This window comes from Rhipicephalus sanguineus, chromosome 11 (assembly GCF_013339695.2).
Source record: "Rhipicephalus sanguineus isolate Rsan-2018 chromosome 11, BIME_Rsan_1.4, whole genome shotgun sequence".
Lineage (NCBI taxonomy): Eukaryota > Metazoa > Arthropoda > Arachnida > Ixodida > Ixodidae > Rhipicephalus > Rhipicephalus sanguineus.
Window position 1 is genome coordinate 106,651,700 of NC_051186.1, and position 9,148 is coordinate 106,660,847.

General features: G+C 44.0%; 1 long non-coding RNA gene across 1 annotated transcript; it reads left to right on the forward strand.

Annotated features, from left to right (window-relative positions):
- The first annotated feature begins 226 nt into the window (after positions 1-226).
- Positions 227-8,750, forward strand: LOC125756345 (uncharacterized). The gene is made up of 3 exons (XR_007414393.1): positions 227-240; positions 307-382; positions 8,734-8,750. It is a non-coding gene; the product is annotated as an uncharacterized LOC125756345 (long non-coding RNA).
- Positions 8,751-9,148: the final 398 nt, after the last annotated feature.

The following is a 9,148-nucleotide window of genomic DNA, read 5'->3' on the forward strand; positions in this document are numbered from 1 at the left end:
TGCGCGCGGTTTGTGTGTGTGCCATGCTGTGTTCTACAATGCTTCTTTACCACGTTTATCGATTATGCACGTTGGTTACGTGATTCAATATCAAGTGTACCTTCCAAGACGATCTAGGTCCTAGTCTCGTGACTGACGGCGAGTGCGGACGTACAGCAGCCATTTGACAAGACTGTCGCCAAGTGTACGGTACATTGTGGACTGTAAAGCGGAAGAGTGCGCAGTGGATGCCTGATTTTGGTAAGTTCTAGAATATTTCTGAATTACACAGCTAGGTTACTTCATTACATGACGTCTTTTACGCAGGAACCGAGTGTGATCGTCTGGGCGGTGTGTTCACTCTGCAGGGATGATGGCCAGAGGAAGGATGATAGACAGGTATGTTTTACGCTATGCTCAATGCTTTCTGTGCACTTTATGCGGTTGTATGAAGCATTCACCATGTGTGTTCACTACCTACAACTGCAACGGGTGGATGAAGGCGCGTTGCTTTGCGCGATACTCCGCTTCTGTAACGCAAGCGTTTCGTGTAATGGCGCTCTTCTTCCTTGGCTGTTCGATTATTCCAAGAATGCCTGTCGCTCGGCCCGCCCGCTTCCCGCTTGCTGGAGTGCGAGGGTAGAGGGGGCATACAAAAGCGCCGCTGCCGCTTCTCTCCGGGAGCTGGATGACCTTGGGGACGCCTGCGCGATGTGTGTCGCAGGGAGGGTCACACTCGCGTTGTCCTTTTGGGCGCAGGGGACCGGAGTGGGGGAGGTGAGGAAGGAGGGGAGGACTGCAGTGCTTGAGAGCATGGCCAGCATGACCCTTTCTCGTAGACGGGACGCGGCCGCGACCGAGGAGAGAAAGTGGCCCGTTCTTGGATTCCGCCGCTCAGAAGCGATCGTAAACCGAAATAAGAATCATTTGCAAGATTTTTTGTAGCCCAGTTGTGATTCCGTAAGTAAACTTCTTAGCGTCGTCGAAAGTTATTGAAATCGACTACAGCTGTATACTGCACGAGATCATCGCCTGAAGCTACTTGTAGGATGGCTTATCACTTCGGAAATAAAACTGCTTTAAACATAACGTTCATCGCCTAGCCTTCTCATGATGCAGGTACAAATGAAGTAACTCTTCAGGAAACTCAGTAATAATTGGCATGTAGTACGCGGGGAGGAAGATATAAATAAAACACGCTGCGGCTGCACATGCGCGCGCGGTGCTCTGCAGTGGCGTGTGTTTGTGGCTTTCTCCGCGACTAGCGCACCGCGCTTGTTTTTGTTAGAAGTTAGTTGCACTATGGTTGGGATTTTAATCTGACTGTGCAAGGTCGTTGCTACGAGAAACGAACTTGCGTTGGGTGAACCCACTTGAAGATAATACAAGTCAGTGAATTACGTTATATTCTGGTACTAACACCATGTGTACATTAATTTGAAGTAGCACAAGATGTTTATAATTATCAATTCTAGACAAATATGCCAGTTAGTTGCGTTTGGCAAGGTGCCTTTTGTTGCAATATATGTGTTTGAGAAAAATGATGTGAAATATTTTTCCCGTCGTTATATTGTTTGCTGAAGCATGCTGGTTTCTATTAACAGAAGTTGTTGTAATGGTTAAGCAGCACTGTTCCAAGAGCTTTTTATCCATTGTGCTGAGGTGGCAAGAGCACACCTCAATTATGTGCTTATCTAAAATTCATCTTTCTTTTGTGAACTTTTCTTAAGGGAGCATGAAACTGAAAAAGCGCTCTTATTTGCAGGCTGTGCGACTAAGACGTAGCATTCATTGTGAGAATGCTACTTTAATTTTATGAAGTAATTATTAGGTGAAACAAATCTAAATTCTCATATGTAACTATGTGTGCAGAAGTTTAGAGAAGGCTGACAAAAGTGGTTAACGGTTTTTTTATGGCTTGCAGCACTACACATTCAAACCGATATTCCAGGCATTGATTGGCTTTAACACGACTAGAATTACTTTCCTAAACGGCTCAAATTCATCATATAATACAATATGTAAAGCACGGCATTACGGAGTGTGCACATGGGCCACACATACTCTTATTTTATCAATTTATGCATTTTATATTGTGTAGCAGAGCTGATGTAATTTTCGTCATTTAAATGACCTATATGGTAATCTGCGTTCTCCAACCACACAGTGTTTACTAAATACATAACTTTCTCAAAGTTCGGCTTGCAATGGCACCATTACAGTTGTCTGCCATGAGCCGTTGCTCAGGTTATACCTGTTCTTATAGCGCAATCTGAGTCCATCATTCAAGGCCCTTGCTGGTATATAAACATAGACTTGCCTGAATACATTGTATGTATTGTGTGTGAGCTGTAAGGTCTGTGTGGTGCGCCAACTCATGAATGTTTTCTGGTATCCTTTACATATGTACCCGGTGATCTCACCTGTTCGTGGAACTGAAGCAGACGACAGCTTGCAGAAGAAGATGGGAGCGTCCTACCTGTGAGCCTGGTCGAGTTTATATTTTATGGTAGGCATTTGTTTCAATCTTCACAAAAAGCTTGGACATGTTGCGCCTGCTCATGAACCTATTGCACCTTTTTTGATGGAATTCTAAGATCAAAGAAACAAGACCCTAGACGTAACTCCATTAATGTATACTTGATGGTGGACTTGACCTTCTGTGTTGTTTTCCTGTTTTCTAACAGGATTTGCTGAAAGTTTCGATTGGAAATGCGATATAAGATGCAATTTTGACTAACTCTAACTTCACAAAAGTGTTTTTGTCAACTACCTGCACGGGGCCTTGGCAGTACATCTAAGTGTTCTAAGGTGCACGATGTGTTGGATAAAGTTTTCTTTGCAACTCTTATATATTTACTGCGATCTTTCGTGCAGGATACACATGCATGGATACACATACATGGATTCCCTACAAGGACCCTGCGCATCAAAAGCAATCTGTCATCAATGTTAAGTAGACAGAGTAAACGAAACGAAGATATGACAGGTGTACACCATATTTTTCTTTCATTTAACCTCTGCATGTTTCCCAGTCAATAAATGTTTTTATCCATTTTCTTTTGTTCAGAAATGTCTTTGTACAGCACAAGTGTTGTAGAATGTGCATACATGCACTTTTGTATGATGCTTGGCTGCATGTGTATCAACCAGCAAACACATTGTCAGGCACAACTAATATGTGATTCCGTACTATCATCCGGACATATCATAAATCTTATCATGCACTGTAATAGTTCTGTTTCAGGAATGTTATTAATGTCATTGGCCACGAAGCACAAGCTTGGCCGAGGGTCATCGCAAACAGGATGTTTCATACTCACAAGAAAGTCACTCATAAGGACACATTAGAATGACGGTGGCCAATATGTTTTTGAATGACATTATGGGTACAATAAAACAATTCTGAAGAAATACATTAGAGAATCAAATTAGTGTTGATGTCAAAGGTCGTTTCATGCTCACTAGACTATCACATGTTAATACGCATCGGACTATCACATGTTAATCCGCATCAGACTATCACATGTTAATACGCATCAGAATAATTGGCCAATATGTTTTTGAATGGAATTTCAAATACATTACAAAATTCTAAAGGGACACATTAGAGCGTCAAATGACTGAAATGTCAGAAGTCATTAGACTTTCTTTTTGAACTCGTCTCACATTTTCATAAGGGGAAAGACCTGGCCGAGTTTCCGCAGCCCGGGCAATGGTCCGCATAGCACAGCCGGTAAAACTTGTTTAAAGATACATGATGTGGGAACGTGTTGGTATTTAACTGGTGTAACGGTACTGCCTCCTTTCGGGGTAATGATGGGTGTGGCGCGAGGCGAGTGTGACGGGCGTGTGCATATTGACAGAAGATGTCTTTTTAAGTGCGTATCGCAGACGACAAGATCGTGTGATGGATTTCAACCTGAAGTGGTGCGACAGATTATCCTAGCGGTGAGAGGAGATGACGGCCAGTAGGGGTGAGTAGGAGGCCTTGGCAATGACCGACCCAATGTGCCTCTAGCAGCTCGCCTAATGTGTGATACGTCACCAAATAAAGTGCGTGTGGACGTGTAGTTCGGAAGGCCGTGGGCCGCGTTTGTTGTACTCATTACGTCTGTACGCAGGTGTTGCGATTGCACCAACCGCTGGAACAAAAGGAGATATGTTAGCCAGCTGATCACGCGTGCCTCCACCAAGCGCAGCAGGGTCTCCTTCTTGAAGACTGAAACGCCTGTTGCGCTCTTGTGGATCATCAACAGGATTTCATCAATTTGTCGGGATAGAAGGATAACGATGTTGTTAGCTCCACCATCCCTTGAACGTGTACTCCAACAATGAAGCCCCGTTTCCTTGCGTACACGCCGACCATCCCTTATGAAAATGAGTCTTGAGTGTCTAATGTGGACTAAGTGCGCTCCTAATGAGTCGCTAGGCAGAAATTAGACATGCAAAGCTTAATGTCGTTTAACATAAAGTGTACATCAGAGAGTCAAATGATCATGTGCATTTTAATTTCTGGTGACTGAAGTGTACAGCCTTTCAGTTGCCGTTCCTAATGTCAAAACGCGCATCACAACAAAGAAGTTAAATAGCCTTAATTGCCACCGTAAAATCAGTTTATCACAATAGACAAGTTGGTCTTTCAGAGACTACACGCAATAAACAATTTGTGTTGCAGTGTACACAAATATCGTGTTTAAATAGAATGCGTAAATATTTTACATATATCGTCCATGCACCGGCGATCGAAGAATTGCTGACGACCGCAGCAAGGTTTATTCTATTACCTGCCGTATATATAGAAGTAAGCATTTTCTTATTTTTAAAAAGCATGAGTCGATCGCATATGCAAATATGAACAGATATGATCAAGTGACAATAGTTATTGTGAGGAATACACAAGAAAAACATAAATGAACATACCCCGACCCGTACCACAAGTATAACGGGTTTATGATGAAGTGACAGTGCGAACACTCGCTCAGGGGCCCGTGTTGCCCATTTGTCCAGTAGAAATTAACGGAGAAGAGTGGGAATTACCCGCACGGCGTCGCGAAGAATTTTGAAAGGCGGAGAAGATTTGGAACTGTAGACAATGGGTGACGGACAGAAAAAATGTTCGTTATTGTTGCGATAAAAATTAGGGACTCTTTTTATGCATGGTTCGTATTCATATATATGTCCAAAACAGAATGTTGTTGGTTGCAAAGATACGCGGACAAGCGTTTTTCCCAACCTCAAACTACTGTCTCTATCTCTCCTTGCTGTTGCAACGCTGGACAGAAGCAGCCGACAAGCAAAGTTCGATTTGGCCCAACGTCGAGTACATCCTTCTCCCGCCCCGCCCCCCTCGTAATGTCGTCTCCACGCGACTCTCCCGCTCTCCACGGCGTCAACTCCTCTCTCCCTTCGCTCCTTCCTTGTCCCATTCACCTCCTCTCTGTGCAACGTTGGGTGTCGCCTATCACACCCTACCTATTTCCTCCTCCCATCATAATCCCTACCTCTTTCTATCCACGGGAGAGGGCAGTAACTTGAAAGAAAAAAGCGTTTCTTTTGAGTAAGGACTCAGAGGTGACCGTCGTCTGGGATGGGAGTTTGAAAACTGCCCATTTCTAACTTCGTCCATTTCCCCAAAACAAAATGTATATTTGTATAACAAAATCGAACAGCCACAACACATTCCCAACATGCACACACGGGTGTAAAAAAGCCATAAATACACTTTTTTATGTACAATGACACGACACTACTGCCACCTATGTAGTTATTTTAGTGTAAGCAAGCAGTTGCAAAAGGTCTTGTATACTCGCGGACAACTTTTCTTGGCAATGAAGGGAAGGCTAGAGAGCTGAACTACGTGTGTTCTACAGTTGAAGGTTATAGTCCCACAATTGCGTCCGTGTTTTCTGTGTGAAATTAAAAACAACAACGTTGCTTTATTTTCTACGGGGCGCTGTTTGAAGAGAGGGTCAGCGCGCACCAAGGAGTTATTTATATTTGTTTTGATTTATGCAGCGTCATTTCGCGTTTTTGCACTTGTGAAAACGTCGCACCTTTTACGTGCACCTCACAGTCAAAATAGCGCCTTCGTCTTCAGGTGAGCGCTCGTCACCCTCCAGCTTTCCCGACTACTCGCCGAGGGAGCTTCTGACGAATTTCACTAGCAAATGGCTGTATAAGCCTGAGACGGCCGCTCGAACAATGAAATGGCCGTCACATGAGGTACGGAAGGTTCACAAACCAAAACTAAATTCGAAACGCGCGCCGAACCGGACTATTTCGCGGAGCAGAACATGTGCAGTAGCTCCGCCCCCGTAGCCTTCCCTTCATTGCCAGGGGGCGCTTTTGTTGTTTGACGGGTGCGCGGTGCGCGCGGTTTGTGTGTGGGCCATGCTGTGTTCTACAATGCTTCGTTACCACGTTTATCCATTATGCACGTTGATTACGTGATTCAATATCAAGTGTACCTTCCAAGATGATGTAGGTCCTAGTGTTGTGACTGACGGCGAGTGCAGACGTACAGCAGCCTTTTGAGAAGACTGTCACCAAGTGTACGGCACATTGTGGACTGTAAAGCTGAAGAGTGCACACTGGATGCCCGATTTTGGTACGTTCTTGAATATTTCTGAATTACACAGCTAGGTTACTTCATTACATGACGTCTTTTACGCAGGAACAGAGTGTGGTCATCTGGGCGGTGTGTTCACTCTGCGGGGATGATGGCCAGAGGAAGTATGATAGACAGGTATGTTTTACGCTATGCTCAATGCTTTCTGTGCACTTTATACGGCTCTATGAAGCATTCACCATATCTTCAATACCTACAACTGCATTCAATGAAGCATTCAATACCTACAACTGCAACGGGTGGATGAAGGCGCGTTGCTTCGCGCAATACTCCGCTCGCTTCTGTAACGCAAGCGTTTCTTGTCATGGCGCTCTTCTTCCTTGGCTGTTTTTCGATTCCAAGAATGCCTGTCGCTCGGCCCGCTCGCTTCCCGCTGCCGCTTCTCTACACGAGAGCTGGGTGACCTTGGGGACGCCTGCGCGAGGTATGTGTCGCAGGGAGGGCAACACTCGCGTTGCCCTTTCGGGCGCAGGGGACCGGAGGGGGGAGGTGAGGTAGGAGGAGAGGACTGAGAGCAGGGCTCTTTCCCGGAGAGGGGACGGGGCCGCGACCGAGGAGAGAGAGAAAGTGGCCCGTTCTTGGCATTCCTCCGCTCAGAAGCGATCCTAAACCGAAGGAAGAATAGCGTCAAAGATTTTTTGTAGCCCAGTTGTGATTCTGTAAATAAACTTCTTAGCGTCGTCGAAAGTTATTGAAATCGACTACAGCTGTACACTGCACGAGATCATCGCCTGAAGCTACTTGTACGATGGCTTATCACTTCGAAAATAGAACTGCTTTAAACATAACGTTCATCGCCTAGCCTTCTCATGATGCAGGTACAAATGAAGTAACTCTTCAGGAAACTCAGTAATAATTGGCATGTAGTACGCGGGGAGGAAGATATAAATAAAACACGCTGCGGCTGCACATGCGCGCGCGGTGCTCTGCAGTGGCGTGTGTTTGTGGCTTTCTCCGCGACTAGCGCACCGCGCTTGTTTTTGTTAGAAGTTAGTTGCACTATGGTTAGGATCTTAATCTGACTGTGCAAGGTCGTTGCTACGAGAAACGAACTTGCGTTGGGTGAGCCCACTTGAAGATAATATAAGGCAGTGAATTACGTTATATTCTGGTACTTACACCATGTGTACATTAATTTGAAGTAGCACAAGATGTTTATAATTATCAGTTCTAGACAAATATGCCAGTTAGTTGCGTTTGGCAAGGTGCCTTTTATTGCAGTATTTGTGTGAGAAAAATGATGTCAAATATTTGTCCCGTCGTTATATTGTTTCCTGAAGCATACTGGCTTATATTAAGAGAAGTTGTTGTAATGGTTAAGCAGCACTGTTCCAAGAGCTTTTTATCCACTGTGCTGAGGTGGCAAAAGCACACCTCAATTATGTGCTTATTTAAAGTTCATGTTTCTTTTGTGAGCTTTTCTTAAGTCAGCATGAAACTCAAAAAGCGCTCTTATTTGCAGGTTGTGCGACTAAGATGTAGCATTCATTGTGAGAGTGCTACATTAATTTTATGAAGTAATTATTAGGGGAAACAAATCTAAATTCTCATATGTAACTATGTGTGCAGAAGTTTACAGAAGGCTGGCAGCACTACAAATCAAATTCAAATCGATATTCCAGGCATTGATTGGATTTAGCACGACTAGAATTACTTTCCTGAATGGCTCACATTCATCATATTATACAATATGTAAAGCTCGGCATTATGGAGTCAGCACATAGGCCACACATGCTCCTATTTTATCAATTTATGCCTTTTATATTGTGTAGCAGAGCTGATGTAACTTTAGTCATTTAAACTACCTATATGGCAATCTGCGTTCTCCAACCACATAGGGTTTACTAAGTACATAAGTTTCTGAAAGTTCGGCTTGCAATGGAACCATTACAGTTGTCTGCCATGAGCCGTTGCTCCGGTTATACCTGTTCTTATAGCGCAATCTGGAGTTCATCATTCAAGGCCCTTGCTGGTATATAAGTATAGACTTGCCTGGATACATTGTATGTATTGTGTGTGTGCTGTACGGTCTGTGTGGTGGGCCAACTCATGAATGTTTTCTGGTATCCTTTACATATGTACCCGGTGATCTCACCTGTTCGTGCAACTGAAGCAAACGACAGCTTGCAGAAGATGGGAGTGTTCTACCTGCGAGCCTGGTCGAGTTTATATTTTATGGTAGGCATTTGTTTCAATCTTTACAAAAAGCTTGGACATGTTGTGCCTGCTCAGGAACCTATTGCACCTTTTTTGAGGGAATTCCAAGATCACAGAAACAAGACTCTAGACGTAACTCCATTAATGTATACTTGATACTGGACTTGACCTTCTCTGTTGTTTTCCTGTTTCCTAACAGGATTTGCTGAAAGTTTCCATTGGAAATGCGATATAAGATGCAATTTTGACTAACTCTAACTTCACAAAAGTGTTTTATGTCAGCTACCTGCACCGGGCCTTGGCAGCACATCTAAGTGTTGTAAGGTGCATGATGTGTAGGATAAAGTTTTCTTTGCAACTCTTATATTTTTACTGCAATCG